This window comes from Saccopteryx bilineata, chromosome 5 (genome assembly GCF_036850765.1).
Source record: "Saccopteryx bilineata isolate mSacBil1 chromosome 5, mSacBil1_pri_phased_curated, whole genome shotgun sequence".
Taxonomy (NCBI): domain Eukaryota; kingdom Metazoa; phylum Chordata; class Mammalia; order Chiroptera; family Emballonuridae; genus Saccopteryx; species Saccopteryx bilineata.
This window is the reverse complement of record NC_089494.1, coordinates 262002519-262024690: the sequence shown is the minus strand read 5'-3', so window position 1 is coordinate 262024690 and position 22172 is coordinate 262002519. Positions and strand designations below refer to the sequence as shown.

The 22172-nt window shown below is 54.0% G+C and overlaps 1 protein-coding gene across 2 annotated transcripts in view; it reads left to right on the top strand.

Annotated features, from left to right (window-relative positions):
- The window catches only part of JAKMIP1 (janus kinase and microtubule interacting protein 1), an 88335-nt gene that overhangs the window by 4775 nt on the left and 61388 nt on the right, over positions 1–22172 (top strand). Inside the window, exon 1 of one of the 2 annotated variants that reach the window (XM_066233302.1) lies at positions 2929–3165. The exons of the other annotated variant lie outside the window; for it this stretch is intronic. The gene's annotated coding sequence lies outside the window, so the exon portion shown is untranslated. Of the gene's footprint in view, positions 1–2928; positions 3166–22172 lie in introns of those variants that run through there. 2 annotated transcript variants of the gene reach the window in all.

The following is a 22172-nucleotide window of genomic DNA, read 5'->3' as shown; positions in this document are numbered from 1 at the left end:
GACGGCGTATCAGCGAGGAATGATAGTGAAATGTTCGTGGGACTCCTTATCACTTAGTATCTATCTACTGATTTCTAGCCATTATTATTTTTCCACTGCGAACATAAAACTGGCCAAAACTAATGAAAACATTGCAAAATGAAAAACAAAACAATATTCATTAATATTCCCACCACCATTGAAACTACTGTTCTAATGTTCCTTTTCTTTTTGTCCAGAGACAGAGCACGTAGAGAGGCGAGTGCCGATGAGTCAGTTACTTTTTAGGTGGGATGAAGGGGACCTGTTTCAGAAGTCATTTATTTGTGCCCTGGTTCTTATCCTTCCCGGGCTGTGTGACCTCGAGCCAATTCCTCAACCTCTCTGAGCGTCCATGGCCTCAGCAGTCCCTTAGAGAATGCCACCCACCTGTCATGGTCGGTGTAGGGGGTGAGGGACCCGTGGTGGTGGGGGGAGGAGGAGCAGATGAGGAAGGACCTAGTCCGGGACAAGGGGTATGGTTTTCACCCCGAGGGCCCTGGGAGCCAAGGACAGTCTGCGAATATAGTTGACTGTTTTCCGATTCTCAGAAAAGTAGTAGTCTCCAGGATGAAGGGACCCTGGGTCAGGGTGGCCGTGGACAAGGGGGCAAATGAGACCGCATGGGGTAGGACAGTGGGGGAGGAAGTGGCCAGTGGGGGACAGATGGCAGGGGATGGCAGAAGAGACAGGTCCTCAGCAGGAGCTAAGCAGAAGCTGGGTATTGTGGCGTAGATGGGAGTGCACAGGGACCAGACTGGGAGACAAGGGTGTGGGCCAGGGGTGGTGGGGCTTTCTGCTCCCAGGGACCCTTCCTGCTGAGCCTGCGGGGAGGCTGGAAGCCCCTTGTCACTGCTCCAAGGACCTCAGGGAAGGGCTGCGGCTCTGCAGGTGGGCAAGCAGAGGCCCACAGCGGCTGTGTGACTTCTCCAGAGTGACGAGGCTGGTGTAAGGAGGCGAGCCCAGGTCCCCTGCTTTTCTGCATCATGGCCTGTCTGGCCCGTGCTGCCAGCTCCCAAGGACAGGGGGACCTCAATGTCACTCGTGATTCTTAGGTGGGGTTAGGCATCAGCTGGGGACTGGTAGTCCTCATGGCTGCGCCCAGAATCCCTTCCATCTGGCCTGCCCTGTGACTGGTCAGAGGTCATTCATTATCTGATGATGCTTATTATTCTCAACTGTCGTCATGCCTTACTTTCCTACTTGATTATTTTGGGAAAGTGTGTCTGTGGTCCAGACTGCCTCCCGACAGAGATGTAGCTGAGCTTGTGTACAACTGCTCTTTAGTCGGTGCTCTGAGGCCTGGGCTGAGAAAGATAATCATTTTGCTACCCAGGACATTATTGTGACAGTTGGTAATGGTTGAATGAAGTGTATCAGTGGTGAAATTTTCTGGCTTTGATAATTGTGATTTTTTTTTCCATAATGCCCTTGGTCTTAAGAGATTAAAGTCACAGCCTTTAGGATGAGATGTGATGTTGTCTACAATTTACTTTAAAATGGTCCATAGAAATAGACAGACATTTATAGGAACCCATTTTTATAGATAGGGAAAGTGGAAAATGTGGACGATTGTGAGCCCAGATAACAGAATGAGGAGTTCATTGTATTAGTTCTAGAACTTTCTGGAGTTTTGAAACTTTACACAATAAAAAGTTTGTAAAGAGTGCTATTAGGGGGAGAGGCGTCCTGAGGATGGGCAGGGGCCACCTGTCGGCCACGTGGTTCCGGCCCCTTCCAGGCCTCAGTCACCTTAAGGTAGAGAGAACTGCTCACCCAACAGGTCATTACTATGTGGCCACTTGGGGGCCCGCTTTGAAACAGAGCAGAGGCTTTCAACAATATTCATTCCTTCCTCTGTAGAGAAATCATTACACTTTTAGATTCTTTGCTGTCGGACCAACTTTGCTTTAAATTTTTCGCTTCTCTCCTTCCCTAACATTTTTTTTCTTGAAGCTTCTAAAACTGCTGAAGTAGTATTTGTTGTTGTAATTATTCAAACAAAGAACAGAGTAAAGAAATTAATAGGCCCTCTATTTCTCCATCCCTGGGAGTGGGTACCCAGTGGTAGGTGAGATCCCTTGGATTTTTCCCTGTGCTTGTGGACACATGAAAGCATGCAGGTATCCACTAGGGCCTGGTGCTTAGCCTTTGTTAACCTCCTTAGCCTCTTACTTCTCCTGGAAGCCACACCTTGGGGGTTACCTCCTCTAGGAAGCCCCCCAGGCTCTGAGCCCTGACCACACTCCACTGCAGTCATCTGATTACGAGCTGCCTCCCCTGCCAGATCTCGGGGAACGCGAGGGCAGCCACTGTTTCCATTGTCACTCTCTGCGCTTGAGCGGGGAGCCCAGGGGATGCACAGTCAGTGTTTGTGGAGTGAACGGGTGGACAGGGCAGGCATCCTGAGTGAGGACACCAGATGAGCAGAGCCTTGCAGGTAAGAGGAGCCTTCTTGTTCAAACATTCCTCCTGGCCCCTGGGAGGAGAGTCCTGGGTGTATCTGGGGACAGAGGGCACTTTGGGGAACATGGCCACTGCCACCCCAGGGTCCCCATGCCCAGGCTGGCTCTATCCTGGCACTAATGCCCTATGTGGGCTGGGCTGATGGGGTGGCCACGAGCTCCCCGAGGGCTGGTTCAGCGCTTGTCCTCCTGTCTCCCCAGGGCCCAGTCAGGCCCCTCTGTAGGGTGTCATGGGGGTCGGAAGAGGAGGGACAGGCCAGGGCTGGAGCAGCACGGGGTTTAGAAGTGGGCGTGGCCTGGGCTTTATCATTTTATGATCCCAACTGCCTCGTAGAGGCACTGTTCTCTGCAGCTGGGACTTATTAATGTTACGTGCAGATCCTGTGATTAGTGCCAGGGGACTGGGTCGCTGCCAGCCCCAGGAAGTTGAAAGTTCAGCAGGATGTGAAGCGGAGGGCTGGCTTCCCAGCCAGCGCGCTCAGCGGTGAGGAGAATGCGTCCCTCGCGCGGGCAGCTTTCCGAGCTTGCCCGGCGGTTCAGGCTAGAGGAGTCCCGGCGGGTCTGGGGGCGGCGCTGTGGACAGGAGAGCATCGGACTAACGTTTCAGAAGGATTGACGCTACCAGAAGAGACGGGGCTGGGAATTCCCGCATGGCTCGGTGTGGCATGGCTCTGGGAGACTGGTCAGTGTCATTCGGGGAACTTGTGGGGAAGCGAGAAATTCTACTTTTCTGTTATTGATTTTTTTTTTTTTTTTTTCATTTTTTTCTGAAGCTGGAAATAGGGAGAGACAGTCAGACAGACTCCCGCATGCGCCCGACCGGGATCCACCCGGCACGCCCACCAGGGGCGAAGCTCTGCCCACCAGGGGGCGATGCTCTGCCCATCCTGGGCGTCGCCATGTTGCGACCAGAGCCACTCTAGCGCCTGGGGCAGAGGCCACAGAGCCATCCCCAGCGCCCGGGCCATCTTTGCTCCTATGGAGCCTTGGCTGCGGGAGGGGACGAGAGAGACAGAGAGGAAAGCGCGGCGGAGGGGTGGAGAAGCAAATGGGCGCTTCTCCTGTGTGCCCTGGCCGGGAATCGAACCTGGGTCCTCCGCACGCTAGGCCGACGCTCTACCGCTGAGCCAACCGGCCAGGGCCTGTTATTGATTTTTAATGTTACATATCAATAATGCTTAGCTATTAAATGTCGACATGGGTTTGCAAGACTGCACATTCCATCAGCTGCAGAACAGGCATTTTTTCCCGTTTACTGATGGTTTAAACTGAGAAAGCGACGTTGAAGCATCAGGGCTGGTTGCCTCATTCCTTATTCTGTGGCAGGTCCTGTGCAGGGACTTGGAGTTTGTGAGGAGAGCAGCACAGCCCTGTCCTCAGGGCACCCCTGGTCTGGGCGGTTTAAACATTCCTTTTTAATTGAATTCATTGGGGTGACACTGGTTAACAAAAGTATACAGGTTTCAGGCGCGCGGTTCTACAACTCACCTGTATGCGTAATGTCTGCTGCCCCCCCCATGTCATTGTAGACCCCCGGAGCCTCGTCCACCCCCCCCCCCCCGCGCCTCAGTCACCACACTGTTGTCTGTGTCCTTGAGCCATGAGTTTCTTTCTCTTTTTCCCCCGTTTTGTTCAGACCCCCACGCCCCTCCTCCAGCCTCCCCTCCCCCGACAGCTGTCAGTCTTCCCCCTGTTCATGTTTGTCGTTATTGTGCTTGTTAGTTCATGTTCATCAGGCTCCACATAGGAGTGGGGTCCTGTGGTCCTTGTCTCTCTCTGCCTGGCTTACTTCACTCAGCCCAATGCTCTCCAGGTCCATCCACGCTCTCACAAAGGGTAGATTTCCTTCTCTTTTATGGCTGAGTAGTATTCCATTGTGTACACGTACCACGGCTTTTTACCCACTCGTGTACCGATGGGCACTTGGGCTGCTTCCGGATCTTGGTTATTGTAAATAACGCTGCAATGCCCAGAGGGGGGCATGTATTCTTTTGAATTCCTGTTTTGGGTTTCTTTGGGTAAATTCCCAGAAGTGGAATTGCTGGGCCATAAGGCAGTTCCGTTTTTAATTTTTTTTAGGTAACTCCATACTGCTTTCACAAAGGCTGGGCTTTACCCATCTGCAGTCCCACCGACAGGGCACGAGGGGTCCCTTTTCCCCATATCCTGGCCCGCACTTGTTTGTTGGTTTATCGATGGTAGCCGCTCTGATGGGTGTGAGGTGAGAACCCGCAGTTCTCTCTTGCTGGTGGTGTTGAGCATCTCTCGTGTCTGTTGGCTCTCTGGATGTCGTCTTTGGAGAAGTGTCTACTCAGGTCCTTTGCCCATTTTTTAATTTCTTTTTTTAATTTTTTTTTTTTTTTGGTGTCGAGTTGTATAAGTCCTTTATAAATTGTGGATATTAACCCCTTATCAGATGTGTCATTGGCAAATATGCTCTCCCATTCAGTGGGCCGTCTTTTCACTTTGTTGGTGGTTTCCTTTGCTGAGCACAAGCTTTTTAGTTTCATGTGGTCCCGTTTGTTTATATTTTCTTTCATTTCCCTTGCTCAAGGACATACAGGTCTAAGTGGTTTTGATGTTGACTCAAGAGCACCAGGACCTGTAAAGATTCCCCTCCCGTCTTATCGACACCACTCACTGTTTTGTACTCATGCCCCCGGCGTTTGGTTTTGAACAAATGCTGAAGTGACTTCAGTGATTTACATTACAGCTGGCTCTGTATCCTCCTCTCTCTCAGTAGCTTCTCTGCTTGTCCACTTCAGCTGACATTCTTTTTTTTTTTTTTTTTTTGTATTTTTCTGAAGCTGGAAACGAGGAGAGACAGTCAGACAGACTCCCGCATGCGCCCGACCGGGATCCACCCGGCACGCCCACCAGGGGAGATGCTCTGCCCACCAGGGGGCGATGCTCTGCTCCTCCGGGGCGTTGCTCTGCCGTGACCAGAGCCACTCTAGCGTCTGGGGCAGAGGCCAAGGAGCCATCGCCAGCGCCCGGGCCATCTTTGCTCCAATGGAGCCTCGCTGTGGGAGGGGAAGAGAGAGAGAGAGAGGAAGGAGAGGGGGAGGGGTGGAGAAGCAGATGGGTGCTTCTTTTGTGTGCCCTGGCCGGGAATCGAACCCGGGACCTCTGCACGCCAGGCCGACGCTCTACCACTGAGCCAACCGGCCAGGGCCAGCTGACATTCTTTTATGGCTGAGACTGTATTGTGAATATCCGGTGCTGGTGCTGGTGTGACAGAGATGATGATGATGGTGGTAGTGCTGGTGGTGGTGATCACGGTGGTGATGGTATTGGTGGTCACGTTAGTGATGTTGAAGGTGATGATGGTGGTGGTGGTCACATTAGTGATGAAGGTGGTGGGCACATTAGTGATGCTGAGGGTGGTGGTGGTGAAGGTAATGAGGTAGTGGTTATGTGGGGGAGTGACAATGGCAGGAAGGTGGTGGTAGTAAAATTTAATAACAGGTGCATGGTAGGTACTCTTGTAAGTGCTTTAACCGTGTGAATCTGTTGCCTCTGATATTGTAATCACCACTGTGCCCTTTTCCAGGTGAGACACCTGAGGCACAGGACCACACAGTTAGTTCATGCGAGAGCTGTTTTCAAACTCTGGCAGACCGGCTTTAGTGCCCAGACAAGCCCGGGCAGCGGGGGACTTTTCCATAACGTCCTAGAGGCTGAGGTGGAAGGGCTCTTAGGGACCTCTGGGAATAAACCCTGCCTGGGATCTGCTTTTCCTCCTGAGGCCCTTCTCCTTCCGAGCTTTCCCTTATTCTTCTACTCACCCCCCCCCGCCCCGTGCCCCACATGATGCCCTGTGCGAGGGCGAGGAGACTGAGGTGACGGGGACCCGGTCCCTGCCCTTCGGCAGCTCATAGTCTGACGTGCAGCACTTAAGAGTTCCCCACGCAGCACTTAGAGTTCCCCACGCCAGCGCCGTGCTGGGACGGAAGCAAGCCCGGGGCTGTGGGAACCCTGAGGGGTGCCTGACTGGGCCTGGAAGTTTGGGAGGTCACCCATCTGAGGTCTTATTTTGCCTGGATTTTTGAATGACAAGCATGAGCTGAACGAGTTTGGTGGCGTGTTGCAGACAGTCAGAGCTGGGCGAAGGGTGTAGGCGGGGTGGGGGGCCCCCGCAGGTGGCAGAGGTGGCAGGACCTTTGCCGTGGGTGAGGCAGTGGAGAGTCACGGAGGCCTGTCGGGAACTCCCTCCCCCAGCTCCCTGTCTGCAGGGCCCAGGGCTGGCAGGCCCAGGGGCACCTGTAGCAGCCTGGGGTGGGGGTGGGGGGAGCCATGACAGCAGGGGGGCCCAGCCTTCCTCCAGTGCCCTCCTTGCCAGCCCCTCTGTGCCCCGGTGAGCTCCCTGGGCTGGCAGCGACTCACGGAGGACCTCAACAGGTGTCTGACAGCAGCGAGGCTGGCTCTCCGGACCTTGCACCTGCTCGTTCCCAGGACTGAGCCCGGGCAGCAGCCGGCAGCCGGCAGACGGCCCGTCTGGGGGTGTGTCCTCTCACCTGGACAACACGACAGCCCCTCACCAGCCCCCCTGCTTCCCCCTCCCCTAGATCTGGTCTAGCTGCTGCCGGAGGGAGCCAGTTTGTGCATTGAGTCACAGTGGAGCTGTGTGCAGTCTCTGTACCAGGCACTAAGCACCCCCCGGATGACCCCCACGCTCGGGGAGGCTGTGTCTGCCTCCAGTGGGGATTTAGCTCGTCTGCGATGACTTCTGTCTCCTTAGAGCCCCCCCCCCCCATATTGTGGCATCATGTTGTGGGGACAGCGTGGGCTGGGTCTGACCACCCTGGGTGATTTACACTCCTGGGCCCCTTAGTACCGTGGCCTCCTGTGTGTAAAGTGAGGATGGTGTCGGTGTCCCCGTGGGGGTGGACTGACAAGGATGGTCCTGTCGTGGACCATGGCAGCAGTCAGCAGGGAAGAGAGAGTCTGAGCAGCAGGGCGGTGGTCAGTGGTGCCAGTGTCTGCTTAGTGCTCAAATAGGGCTGCAGCATGCAGGCTCGGTCCAGCAACGTGGAGGCGGGGGTCGGCCTGAGTGGAGATCAGGGGAGGTCAGGAAAGAGGAGTTGAAGGCTGGAGAGGTGCGTAGGGGCCGGTCTCAGCTGAGTGGAGGCCAGTGGCAGCCAGGAGAGGTGAGCAGGGCCCAGGACGGGTCAGGAAAGGTAAGTAGAGGCCATCCGAGGTGAGTGGGGACCAGGGGAAGTGAAGGAAGGCCAGGAGCGGGGGCAGGGGAGGCTTGGGGAAGCACAGTCCAGATGACAGGTGGAGACAGCCCCCGTGGGGAGCAGCAGCGAGAGAGACAGAGGCTGGGGGGTGCGTGGGACACAGGTCTGCCTCGCTTCACTGGGAGTGACCAGTGCCTGAAGCACTGACGGTGAGCAGCCCTTGCAGGGAGGTGACAGCCAGAAGCCAGGACAGAGGGGAGGTTTGGGGCAAGGTGGGAATGAGAGGGGGCTGTTGATTTGGGGGTGTGGGCTTGAGGGCCTTCCTGTCTGGTTCCCCGTTCAGTGTTCTCGTCCTCACTGAAGAAATCTGTTCTGCCCCCTGAGCGGTCTGTGCGGTGCATCCCTAGCTCCTCTTGATTCGGTTATCCTCCAGTCTGGTCCGTGACACGGTTCTTGCTGGTATACAGGGCATAGAGCGGTTGTTTTTTTGGCACTTAGTCCTGTCCACCAGCTTCGGGGCCCGACCAGTCCCGTCAGTGTATTTCAGACTGGGCGTCTGGACCCCGCCTTCTCACTCGGCACTGCTGACGCTTCCCTCCATCCTCACCCCTTCTCCCTGTTTTTCCCGCCACAACCTGTCCTCCCTTGTCCCCTCCGATCTTTCCTCCGTCCCCTGCCTTGGTAGGACCGTGCCATTTTCTCTTTCTAAGAATTCTCTTTGTTCACCAAGCCTCCTTCATCAGCCCGAAAATGGAAATAGCTTCTGTCAGGGCTGTGATGCCCGCGAGCGTCTTGATGGGGGGGTTTTCCCTCGGAGACACGGGATCACGCTGTGACCTGCTTCTCACACACCGCAGCTGGGACAGAGCTTCCCAGGGCCTCCGCGGCCTGGCTGTACCATGATATACTTCATCAGCCCCTTTGCCCTTCCATCCTTACTGGTGATCCGCTTGTCTGATGACTCCCTTGGGGTCGTTCTAGGAATCAAGCTATTGAACAAAAAGTGACCCTTACTTAAAAACTTCACAGAACTCGCCAAATGGCATTCTGGAAAGGTTGTGCCAATCTGTCCCCACCAAGAGCGAATGAGAATAGCAATTTCCCAGAGCCTGCCAGCAGTGAATATTGAAAATCTTTGCCAGTAGGATAAGTGAGAATTCCCTTTCCGGCTCGTGTTCCCTTGGTTACCAGTGAGGCTGAGCATCTTGTCTGTGTTCTGGCTGGGAGTTTTTTCTTTTTTTGGGGGGGTGGGGACCTCTTCTTCATTATTTATACTAATCTTCCTAGTGGTGTGTTGCCTAAAGCACTTTTGATCTGTGATAGGTTACAAATAACTTTTCTCCCACCTTGTGGTTTGAGATTCTGGCTCTGTGATGATGCTTTTCCTCTGGGGGGGGGGGAAGGGTTTGCCTTCTGTGGATGCTTAGACTTTTTGGACATTTCCTTGTTTTTCCTTTGTTTATTTCAATTTGTTACCTACCTGAGAGTTGTTGTGCCCCCGGATCTGGGTGGGTATCCAGTTTCATGGGGTTTCAGTAGCTAGTCCTTTTATTGGTCCCCACATAGCTGATCACACATGGCGCGCGTCAGCTGTTGCCTCTCCCCGCTGCAGTGGAGGTCCTCTGTTTTGGGGCTTTCTCTTCCGTCTGATTGATCAGTTGAGCAGCCCAGTTTTTATCCCTAAGGAGAGGGACACAGACTTCCAGCTTGAAGTGTTCAAACCAGATTTTCTCTCCTAAACACAATGATGGATTTCCTGTCTGAGGATGACAACTGCTGTGCGAAGGAGCCCAAAAGACCCCGTGGGGTGGTCACCCCTCTGGCCCGGCCCCTCTGGCACGTCCTCATCCCGTCTTTCTGCCTCATCACATCCCACCCGTGGCTCCAAACCCAGATCTTTGTATAACCTACAGACAGTCACGTGCCACACCTCCAGCCAGGCGCTGCGCCGGGGCAGCCAGAGGAGTGCAGCAGGGGCTTTGGAACCCACAGCCCAAGTGCCTGTCTTCATCGTCGGGAAGCCTTCATGGACCTGTGTCCATCCGCGGCATCTCCTAGATTCCTACCTGGAGGCAGGTAGACAGGCAGACAGCACCACCCCGCTGCCGTCCCTGTGTTGGGGGGCTCCGGGCCTTCAGTGCTTTGGGTCTGAGGCTGTGGTTACTGGCGGGAAGCAGGAACGTGCCTGGGAAAAGCGGGGACATCTAGAGGGCACACTGTGTGCTGGGTGTCACCTGCCCGCCGTCCTGCCGGCAGCCCTGTGAGGTGGCCCGTTCTTACTGTCCTCACTTTCCAGCTCAGGGGATGGAGACGGAGTGACCCACCCCCATGTGGGGAAGGAGCAGAGTCAGCCAGCAGTGGTCATGGACAGACCACGTGCCGTGGACAGGGGCCGCGGAGCCGGGATATAACCAGAACCGGCCTCCAGCTCACCTCGTGGCCTCCACGGAAGACGTGGTGGAGACCCGTCCAGCGGATGCGGCCAGGAGCCTCCCGGGTGCAGACCGGGAACGCCTGTCCTTTGTGTCAGACCTCAGGTCTGCGTCTCGGCAGAACAGAGGATGACCAGGCCTCCTGGGGCTGCAGCCAGAGCTGGCAGCAGAGGGCACTGGATTCATTTTTGCAAGTCGCAAGAACGGGAACGTACAACCATCTGTTTGCTGTGTTGGCATCTGACTCGAACTTTCTTATCAGAAGTGTGGACTCTGTTAGTTATCATATTTTATTACATCTGAGTAAATGCCATCAATTGAGAGACATGTCATTAGTTCTGTACCACTAAAGGAAGGGAAAAAATGACCCTGCCCATTAGAGGACAACAGGATCAGGCTGTAACAACGCATTGTGGTTTCAGAAACGTTGACAAGTGAAAAAATGTGGACCTGAGAATCAGTATAGCAGCAAGGCGATGTCCACTTGTCCATCTGTTGGCGGACCACGTTGAAGGCTGGCTTTGTGCTGAGCACAGAGGGTGAAAAGATGCTCAGAATTCCCGCTCCCCAGAGCACACAGACTGGCCAGGTACTCAGACATGCTAATGGAGTAGTTTGTCGACTGATGGGTTCATTTGGTCACCAAACACTCCTGAGCACCTACTGTGTGCCAGGCACCGTTCTAGGCACCGGCGTCCCCGCAGTGATCAAAACGACTCTCGGAGCTGACCTGCCCCGGTCAGGAGTATCATCCCGGATGCAGGTCTTAGACACTGCTATGTGGAAACACTTACGTGTGGACATCCTCATTGCCCCGCCCCCTTCCAGACACTGCCTTTCATCCGGTGCAGGTGGGACTCAGGAGTCTGCATCTTCACAGGCACCTGGGAGGTTGCCCCGCCCCCTTCCAGACACTGCCTTTCATCCGGTGCAGGTGGGACTCGGGAATCTGCATCTTCACAGGCACCTGGGAGATCTCAGGGCAGGAGGGCTTCCAAAATATGAGAAATAGCACTTCAGGGTTCATGATGTTCCAGCACCCTACTGTGTAAATCAGGGGTCGGGAACCTTTTTGGCTGAGAGAGCCATGAACGCCACATATTTTAAAATGTAATTCCATGAGAGCCATACAATATGTTTAACACTAAATACAAGTAAATGTGTGCATTTTATGTAAGACTAACACTTCTAAAGTACAATAAGTCTCTGAATTCTTTTTAATAACGTTGTTATGCTGTTGCTAACCAATGATGAATAAAGTACTTCTTACCATTAGTGTGACTTCTGGTGCTGCATGGTTTTGCTGATGGCTTTGCAGTCTGGTTGATACGTGGTGAGGTTAAGCTTCGTGCAGGCGTTGATACTTCCATCAGTTCAATGTGATTGTAGGTTGGTCTTAACGTTCTTTAGATGTGAGAAAGACTGCTCACATGCATAAGTAGAGCCAAACATTGTCAGTACAGCAATACTCACATGCTACAGTGTGTGATATGTGATGGGAAGCGTATTCCAAGTTTTGACAATCAGCTGGTCGCGGATTGAAGTTTTTTCATTTCTCCCCACTTGTGTTTGCTCGCCAACTCTGCTTGCTGTCGTGCAAGTCTTTCCAGATCTTCATTCAGTGACTTGAACTTATTCACCCACATGTTGGAGGCTTCAGGTAAGCAGCTTGTAGCTCAAAATCTCTGATGGAGACACTGGGGATGTAACTCAGGTCGGTGCTGTCCATTGCACACTTGTGTGGATGGGTGATGAACTTAAAAAGACGAGTGCGCTCACAAAATTCTCCAAAGTGCGCTTTGAATGATTGCAGGAGATTAGATGTGAAGCCCGCTAGCTGCTGGAGATCAAGATGTTGAGCAGGGTCACTTGCTGTGCATACATCTTTAAACTCTCCCAGTTTTTCAAAGTGTAGTAAACGGCCTGTTTCAATGTCAGCCATGAAGAGTTCCAGCTTGTTTTCAAATGCAAACACTGCTTGTTGAAGGGATAAGACTGTATTTCCAACACCTTGCATTTTCACATTGAGTTGGTTCAGATGTTCAGTCATGTCCACGAGATAGTAGAACTTCAGGAGCCACTCAGTATTAGCTAACTCAGGATGTTTGACATTTTTCATTTCAAGAAAAGTCTGGATTTCGCTCAGACAAGCCGCAAAATGGCTGAGCACCTTCCCTCTTGACAACCAACGCACATTGCTGTGCACAAGCAGACCAGGATAATTATTCCCAACTTCATCCAGCAGTGTTTTAAACTGGTGATCATTTAAAGCTCGGGCAACAATAAAGTTGACCATCCGAATGACCAGCGACATCACTTCATCAAGCTGCTCACCAAACATCTAAGCACAAAGCGCCTCCTGATGTAGGATGCAGTGAAAACTTAGGATGGGCCTGACCTGTGGTGGCACAGTGGATAAAGCGTTGACCTGGAAATGCTGAGGTTGCCGGTTCGAAACCCTGGGCTTGCCTGGTCAAGGCACATATGGGAGTTGATGCTTCCAGCTCCTCCCCCTTCTCTTTCTTTGTCTCTGTTTCTCTCTCTCCCTCTCTTTCTCCTCTCTAAAAATTAATAAAATAAAAAAAAAATTTAAAAAAAAAAACAAAAAAACTTAGGATGGGTCTCTTCATGTTCACGAAGAAGCACTACGAATCCTCTGTTTTTCCCCACCATGCACGGAGCACCATCAGTACACACCAAAATAAGTTTATTCATCAGTAGATTTTTTTTCTTTAGCGAACTCAGTGGAAGACTTGAATAAATCCTCCCCTCTTGTTGTCTCTTTCATAGGCAAAACAGCAAGACTTTCCTCATGTAGTGTGTCACTGACAGCATACCTTGCAATCATGCTAAACTGGGATAAATGGCTTAGGTCTGTTGACTCATCCAAAGCGAGAGAAAAGAACGGTGCTGCATTTATGTCCTTAACTTGTGTTGCCTCAGTTTGATTTGCCATCATGATGGTATGATCGTGAATAGTTCTTGCCGACAGAGGCATGTCTTTTATTCGTTTGATTATCTTGTTTTTATCCAAAAAGTTGTCAAAAAGTTCATTGGCAACATCAAGCATGAATGTTTGGCATACTCCCCATCTGTGAATGGCTTTCCGTTTCTCACAATTGCTAAAGCACCAGCAAAGCTAGCTGAATTCCAGTCACCTTGTTGGGTCCAAAGGCGGAGTTGCTGCTGACTAGCTTGCACTCTGCACAGTAGCTCTTGACATGCTTTCTTCTTGCTGTCCCCCACTGGATATTTCAATGCAAATGTAGTATGGCATGTGTGGAAGTGCTGATTTATATTTGACTGTTTCATCGATGCAATTTTATCATTGCATATTAGACACACTGAAGAACCTGTTCTCTCCACAAAGGCGAATTCCTCTGTCCATTCCTGCTGAAAAGTACGATACTCATCTTTTTTACTTTAGCCATCTTCTTTGTCAGAAGGGTTTCTGCAGTTAGCTGGCTGACTCGTTGATTAAAAGGAGGGAAGTTTACTTCCTGACCTCACAACAACCCGTGTACTTTATGCATTATCTAATAAAAATTTGGTGTTGTCCTGGAGGACAGCTGTGATTGGCTCTAGCCACCCGCAATCATGAACATGAGTGGTAGGAAATGAATGGATTGTAATACATGAGAATGTTTTATATTTTTAACATTTTTTTTATTAAAAATTTGTCTGCGAGCCAGATGCAGCCATCAAAAGAGCCACATCTGGCTCGTGAGCCATAGGTCCCTACCCCTGGTGTAAATGCTCACAACACATTCAGTTGAACAAGTATTGACTGGTTTCCTGTCTTCCCTGCTCTGAGCAGCGCCTGCATGCATGTCCCTGCTGCTAAGGCTGTGGGGAGCTCCTCTGAGCTTCCTTGGGGTAAATTGGGCATTGGCACTTGGCCGGGCTGTTTAGGGCGAGTCCCGTATGGTGCCCCCACTCACCATGTCCCGTCCTGGAGCCTGCGTTCCTGTCCCACCTGTTTGCTGGGTACTTTTGAGCAAGTCCTTGACATTGTCACAATTTTCTCATCCCTAAAACAGGGCTGTGGCCATGCCCACTGTTCAGCACTATGGTAAGGAGTGCATGTGAGTGCCGAGAGCAGAGCCAGGAAGGGGCAGGCTGTCGCTGTGAGGGTGGTGCCAGTGCCGCCTGCAGGGGACGGGGCACTGCCCTCTCCACCCACAGGGGACGGGGCACTGCCCTCTCCACCCACAGGGGACGGGGCACTGCCCTCTCCACCCACAGGGGACGGGGCACTGCCCTCTCCACCCACAGGGGACGGGGCACTGCCCTCTCCACCCACAGGGGACTGGGCACTGCCCTCTCCACCCACAGGGGACGGGGCACTGCCCTCTCCACCCACAGGGGACGGGGCACTGCCTTCTCCACCCACAGGGGACGGGGCACTGCCCTCTCCACACGGTGCTCAGCAGGGCCAGATGGAGCAGGTCTGACACTGGAGAATCGACTTCGGTGTCACAGATCTATCTAGTCTCAGCCTGTGTCCCACCTTGTCACCAGGAATGCCTGCCTTCTGCACCGGTCTGGGGGTATTTCTCTGCTCACATCTCCTCCATGACTTCCCGTGGCCTGAGGCTGAACTGGAAATTCCTGTACACACTGGACGAGGGTGGGAGGCCCTTTGGAACTTGCTGCAGCCTGTCTAACACCCCCAGCCTCCCTGGGAGCTCTGTGCTGCTCTGAGGACAGGGAGAGTGTCTGAGGGAAGACTCCTTGTGGGAGGTGGTGCTTGAACTTGGCCTCTGAGGAATGAAGAGCCTTCCTGGTGGAGGTGGAAAGGGGCTGTGCGGGCCGGTGAGCCGCGCAGGCAGGGTGCAGCAGTCTGGGTGGTGCCCGACCAGACGGCTGGGTAATAAGTGAATGGAAGAGCAGGTGGCTCTGGGCTGGGCCAGAAGGGGTTTCATTTGCTGGGCTGCAGCATTGGGCGGGGAGCCTCTTTCTGGGCTGAAACGCACCCCTTCCCGTTCCTTTTTTGATTCAAGTCTTTTAAAGGGCTGGAGTCAACTGACAGGTTTGTTGCCTAATTGCTAAGGGCACAGAAGGCTCCCCTGCAGTTCCTGAGCTCGTGCCACTAGGCCTTGGAACGCCACCGACTTTCCTTACCCTTCGGTGGCAAATCCCTTCTGGGCATGCAGATGCGCCATGGGGGGGGGGGGGGCTCCCTTGCCAAAGGCTTGATGGGAAAGCAGCGGAAAAGGCGGAGGGTTCGGAACCGCCCACTCACGGGTGTGCTTCCCTTCCGCACCCAGCGGCTCCCGCCCCGCCCCGCCGGGCGCCCCTTCTCTCCCTGCAGGGGGCTCAGCACGCAGTGTCCATCAGCCTGTGGGACACGCTGGCTGCCTCCCTCCCTCCAGGGCGGGACCCTGGCCTGACGTGGAAGGATGGGCCTGGAGTAAGTCTTTAGTAAGCACCTGCTGTATCCCGCGCCGGGCTGGACTCGGCGACAGGCTGTGTGATCCTGACATTCCGAGCTGGGAGGGACCTCAGCAAGCCACTGTGCCCTTCAGTTCTCCGTGGGAACGGGGCGTGCGGTGTGGCGCAGGAGAAGGTCGTAGGTGGCATGTGGGCAGACGTTATAATAGCAGTTGTTTTAACGTGTACTAGAGAGAAGAGAACCAGCACGTTAAATAGACCTCTGGTTTTGTGCCTGTTATTGCTTAGAGTAAGGCCCTGAAGGAGTGCACATGTTCTTAGAACGTCATTTTGAAGAAAAATATTAAGCAAATAAGGGTAAGTTTCAAAGGGGCACGAGGGCACTTTTGTGGGTTCGTCCAAATGTTCTCTTATCTTGATTGCCAAAACTCTGTGCCCTGCATTAAAAGTGTGAACTACACCTCAGGAAAGTGGACGTAAGAAAGCACGTGCTGTTTGCATTTTATGCAGAAATCACAGCAGCTGTGGGATGGCTGAGCTTTGCAAACGCTGTCTGGCCCGATGCTTGTTTTTTCAAAGGATGAAATGAGGCCCAGAGAGAGGCAAGTGCTGGCGATGTTGGCCAGGTGTTTGGGCCAGGTGCAGGAAGGGCTGGCTGGGCTGGATTGTGTAGCTTTGACAGGATTTACCTATTTAGTGCCAAGGAAGGTGGGCGTGATGGAGGGGCATGGGCGTGGCTTCTTCCTGGAAAACAGGCTGCCCCCAGCTTGGCAGGTAGGTGGTGGTGTGGGTTTATTAGACTTGCTGAGGGCTACCCCCTTTGTCAGAAGATTCTGAAGATGTCCCACTTGCAAGACGGAAGTTTCCTAAATATCATGATCAGTTTAAATTTAAGGGGATAGTCCCAGGCGACATTTTCAGATGTCACGTTTGCTCTCTCGGAGACATCTGCGTCGTGAGGGCTGACGCGGACTTTTCTGGTGCCGGGTCTTACCTTTACTGTCGCGGCATGCAGAGCACCCGCGGGACCCCTCGGCAGGGTGTTGTTGCTGATGGGGGATCCTGGGAACAGGCTGTCGGAGTAAATAAGGCGGCTTCCCCCAAAGGGGGCCAAAGCAGGAATGTTAGGGCAGCTTGTTCAAGCTGCAGTGGGCTGTCAGGGCCAGACCTCGGGCCGATTTGGCTTTTTTTGCTTCCATTTAGGTCACTGTCTGTTGGTTAGGCAGTTTTATTCCAGGTTGATTCATTGGCTCTTTCCTCCCTCCCTCCTTTCCTTCCTTCCCTCCCTCCTTCCCTCTCTCCTTTCCTCCCTCCCTCCCTCCCCTTCCTCTCCTTCCCTCTCTGTCCCCTTCTCCTACCTCCACCCTCTCTATTTCTCAATCTCTCTTTCTCTACCCTCCCTCCCAAAATGGTTTATAGAGTATTGGGCACAGTGCTGAGGACTGCAGTTGTTACTATGTGAAGTAACCAGTGCCATCAGCTGATGTTCCGTGCGTCTGTCATGTGCCTAGCACTGTGTCAACTGCTTTTTCTCACATCTGGTTTCCTTCTCACAACAACACTGTGAGTTAGGTCTGGTGATGGCAGCCTCCTGTTTTACAGGCGTTTGTTTCCTGAGCTTGCCTGAGGACAGCCTGCTTCAGCTATAGAACCAGGTGGCTTCTGTTGGGGGCTGATATGACTATCTTGCTAAAATGAAGGAACTTAAGACTGGGACACAGATATATCATACTTGTCCTCTTCTTCCCATCACGGTTGAGGGAGCTAATTTTAGAGACCCACATTTTCAAAGGTGTTTCCTACCCGCAGCATCAGGGTAGTTTCCTGGGGCCCAGACGGAGCCGGTCAGGTTTTAGGGAGGAAGCCAGACAGACGTGATGCTGGGGCCGCCAGCTCCGTGGGCTCTTCGTCAAGGTCCCCTGAGGACCGGAGGTGCTGCCCGCGAAGCCGGGTGGAGAAGCCCGTGTCTATTCCTGGATGCAGAAACCTCTGGGCTCAGCGAGCCGGGCTGTGTCCCTGCTGCGTCAGGCTCTGGGCGGGGCGCTGGGGACACTGAGGTGAATGCACCACAAACACGGCCCTTTAAGTTCACGGCACAATCGTCAAGGTCTAGGCAGTCACAGCTCTGGTGGATGGCAACCACTTCCCAGTCCCTGACCCTGGGCAGGTCGCACAGTTTTTTGGGGTCACAGCTTCCCCTTCTCTAAGATGGGGGCGGGGCAGAAAAAAACAGCATTGGTTTTGGAGAAGGACAGAGCTCACTGAGCTAAGGACACGCATGGAACTCGGGGCACGGGCCCGCACTTGGAAGGTGCCCGCTTCTCCCTGTCCGGTGTCCGCTGTGGTGAACTGTGCCTGGCTGTGGGGAAGCGGGCGGGGGCCCCACCTGTGTCATCCACCTTCCACCCCCAGGGCCCAGCGGAAAGCAGCTCCGTACACTCTGCAGCGTGGTTCTAGAGAGGACGGCTGCGGCATTGGCCTTGGAGGCCCTGCAGTGTGGGCGGGTGCGGACGCGAGGAGAGGGGTGCTTCTGGCGCACAGGAGAGCGAGGCGGGGGACAGAGGTGCCCTCGGATGTCGTCACCGAGGTTCTGAGACAGGCCCGGGAGCCTGGGCGGGCAGGGCTGGCCGGGTCTGCTCCAGCCAGGTGGCAAGTGGGGAAGCTGAGCGCTGGGAGCGGACACGGGTGGGAGGAGGAGGGGGCCTGACGCTGGAGAGACGGCATGGAGTCTGGACTCGTGAGCAGGTGTGAATATTGAATTGACACAGTGCCCACCGGCTGCCGGTCACTTGCTTCTGGGCGGAAAGGCCGTGAAGACGCCGTGTGTGGGGATGGAATTGGAAGTTAATTTTGTCCTCCTTCTTGGGAGATTTATTTTTTGGTTAGCATGGTTTTACGTCTATCATGAAGACTACGACTTATAAAGAGAGGACCCGCCAAAGCAATCTGGTGAGTGGGGTCTTTGCCTCCGCGCCGGCCCTGTGCCCACTGGCAGGCAGGGAGCGCGGCCCTCACGTGCCTGTCGTGGAGGGAGGCCACGTGCTGCCGCGGAGCCAGGAGGACCGGGCGGGTGGGGCTCCAGGACACGCCCGCTCACACGTTCCCGTGGGTTTCGGGCAGTCCTGAACTGAAGCTCGGGGTCCTCGATTGCTTAGGAAGAAACAGAGGCAGGTGGCAGCCCTGTCCTGCTCGGGGAGGGCGGGGGACCCGCTGGGCCGAGCCAGCAGTCGGGGCTGTAAACAGATCAGCCCCACGGAGCACCTCACCGGGAAGGGCAGGTGCTCTGCTCGTGGTCTGAGATGGATGCGCCATCGCCACCCGATCATCGCATTCTAGTCGGCATTCAACTTGGAACGTGCTTGGCCTGGGTCAGCGCTGTCCAGGTCGCCCTGCCCACAACGATGCCGGAGAGCTGGCCGACAGTGTGCATTGTACCTGGTCTTCCTTCCGTCTCTCACTCCCCTCTGAGCGCCAGGCCCGGTGTGGGGCCCGAGCACAGACGCGGCCAGTCCAGTCCTCGCTCTTATGGACGGATGTTCAAGGTTGGGAGCTCTGGGCAGGAAGAGGTTTCTGTTTTGTGTTCCCAGTGCTCAGGACAGCCTCGGGCAGAGTAGAGGTTCGATCAGTATTTGTTGAATGAATGAACAATGGGATAGAATGAATGAAGGATTGGGCAGAAGCAGTCGGTGGGCGGTGCCACGAATGAAGGATTGGGCAGGAGCAGTCGGTGGGTGGTGCCATGAATGAAGGATTGGGCAGAAGCAGTCGGTGGGCGGTGCCACGAATGAAGGATTGGGCAGAAGCAGCCAGTGGGTGGTGCCAGCCCAGTGAGGCCCGGGAAGCCATGTCAGAGGGCAGCCCAGTGGCTGGGGGCTGGCTGGAGCGATTGTGGAAGTCTCAGGGGGAGGAGTCCTGTGAGTGGGGGAGAAGAGAGCCCTGGCCCTCTGGGCAGAGGCAGGCACGGAGGCAGGACCCACACCTGGTGGGGTGTGGGTGTTGATGGGAGCCCAGTGGAGGGGAGTGGGCATTTGGAGAACTGACACTGGATTTCGGAGAAAGCGGAGGCAGATGCTCAGGCTGCAGGTGGCAGGGGTAAGGGGACCAGTGAGGACTCCAGAGGGAATGTGTCTGGTAGCACTGCCCTTGGGGACGGGCAGCAGAGCGAGTGGCGGGAGGAGCGGTACGCGGCCCTGCGTGCTTGCTGCGCTGGGGTTCTGTCCGACAGTGTGTCCATTCTCCTTCCTGTCGCTTGAACAAGCACACTGACCACCAGCCGGGTGTCCCTTTGTGGGGGGACAAATTCCCAGGTCACGGATTTTGACCTGGTGTCAGTTAAGAGTCCCATGGCTCCCCTCATCCCCCTTTGTTCTTCTGACCTCGGTCACTTACTCCCCTTCTGGGACACTTCATGACCTTCCAAGTGCTGTCACGCCCATTGTCCCATTCGGTCCTTCCTGTGGCCACCTGTGAGGTCTCTGGAGTGACGTGGCCAGGGCACAGCCAGGCTCGCGTAGGACTTGAAGCCAGGCCGGCAGCTGCTCTGTCCCAAGCTCTTCCTTTCTGTCCTGTTGTGTGACTTTTCCTCCATGGGGCCTTGGCCATTCCTTGATTCTTGCCACAGTCTTTGAAAAGCAATGAACATTTTTTTTCCTGCTAAAGATGCAACACAGAGTCTTCTGTAGATATGTTAGAAGATGTGTCTAGATAAAATTCAAACCCAAACAACATGACAAAACCCCCCCAGTATCGTTACCCACTTCAAGGATCTTTACTTCCAGTGCCTCCCTTAGACTCGCACCTGCCCCCCAGTACACACTCCATAAGCTGTTGTGTGAGTTCCTTGTTTGCAGTTAGCAGACCACAGGCCACATCTGGTCCGCAGGTGTGCTTGGCTTGGGCTGCACAATATTTAAAACTATTTTTTTTGAATTAGAGTAGATTGATATAAGATTGGGAGATCACATAAAAGCCAATTTCTGTTGAGTCTAATCAAGAACCTCTTAGTCCCGCTTTCGAATATCCCCTGGAGTTAGGCCGCCCCCCCCCCAGGTGGCTAAGAGTCACCTGGTCCTTCCCACACGGTCCACTCACCGTGCTCCCTCTGGGCCTATGGGACGCATCCCAGGTGTGTGGTGGCTGCCCTACCTCCAGGGCATGGACGTAGCAGAGTCTGTTAGTGAAATCACAGAGTACAAGGAAGCCTTCGTGGTGGGCACAGAGGTTGTTTCCAATGTTTGCTCTCTTTTCTTTCAGGTGTGAGGAGGGGGGACATAGTGAGGAAGAGGGAAGAGTCCTGCATGTGCCCCAACCGGGATCTACCCATCAACCCCTGTCTGGGGATGATGCTCGAATACTGATCTATTTTTAGTGCCTGAGATTGATGCACGCCAACGGAGCTATCCTCAGCATCTGGGGCAACGCTTGAACCAATCAAACCATGGCTGTGGGAAGGGAAGAGAGAGAGGGAGAGAGAGAGAGAGAAAGAGAGAGAGAAGGGGGAGGAGGAGGGGGAGGGGTGGAGAAGCAGATGGTCACTTCTCCTGTGTACCCTGACTGGGAATCGAACCCAGGACTTCCACACACCAGGCCATACTCTACCGCTGAGCCAACGGCCAGGGCCAAATTACTTTTATTGATTGCACAAACGGCACTACAGCAATCACGGGGTGCAAAGTGGAACTTAGAAATCACAGCGCTGTTTCTGTCTCCCCTGGGCTGTGCCACGAGCCGCAGGGCTCACGGCAGCTCCCCTTCCCAGGGATCCAGGTCTTTCCCAGATTCAGCCGGGGTTGGCAGACCGCACAAGTCATTTATTCAGCCATCCCCTGACTTTGAGGTCCTCGGGCGACTTTCAGTTTTCATTGTGATGCAACAGTTCAAATGGCACTGCCCTCCACATCCTGAGGCATCTGGCTTCTTCCTTGTGGGAATTCTTTCCTTAGAGTAAACACCCCAGTATTACTGAGCCTGGGCTTTGTAAGTCAGCACGATCTGTTTGAATTTCGGTATATAAACCAGTTACTCAGAAATTTTTAAGGGCCAATGAAGTACAAATGTCTGTTAATAAAACAGCTAGATTCTATAGGATAAACTCTGTGTAATGCTCAGAGGAAGGACATGACCCTACAAATCCACCTCTGCATCTTTGCTAGGGGGCCCCTCCACAGAGCTGCTGGTGAAATGAACCAGAGTTGTTGCGCAGAAGGCCCCTGACCCCTGGGCTGGGATTTCTGCCCGTGAGATGGTATTTGGGTTTCACTTGTCTTGGAGCCGATTCTAATTTTTTGCCAGCATCGTATGAATCTTGTTATAAAAATACCAGGCTGTGTGGGCGTGGAGGCAGGGAGCCGGGGTGGAGATCTCCCCGCCCCCCAATAACCGAATCGTCCCCGGCAACGTGCGTCAGCTCTCCTAGCCTCACGATTTCCGTCTGCAGTTTGGAGGGGAAGGTCCCTCCCTGCCTCACCTCCTTGGTCGTGAAAGTGCAGGTGCAAAAGGAGGTGGAACCGCCGTGTTCCAAGGGGAGACGTTGCATGATGCCCCATGCTGAGCGCAGTGCAGAGCAAGCAGGGTCCGCGCGGACTCGGCGCCCAGAAGCTGGTCACGGGCATCTCGTCGTCACGGTGCTGTGTTTCGTCAGCCTTGTTCCTGAATGTCCCGCGTCCTGTGGCTGCTGCGAA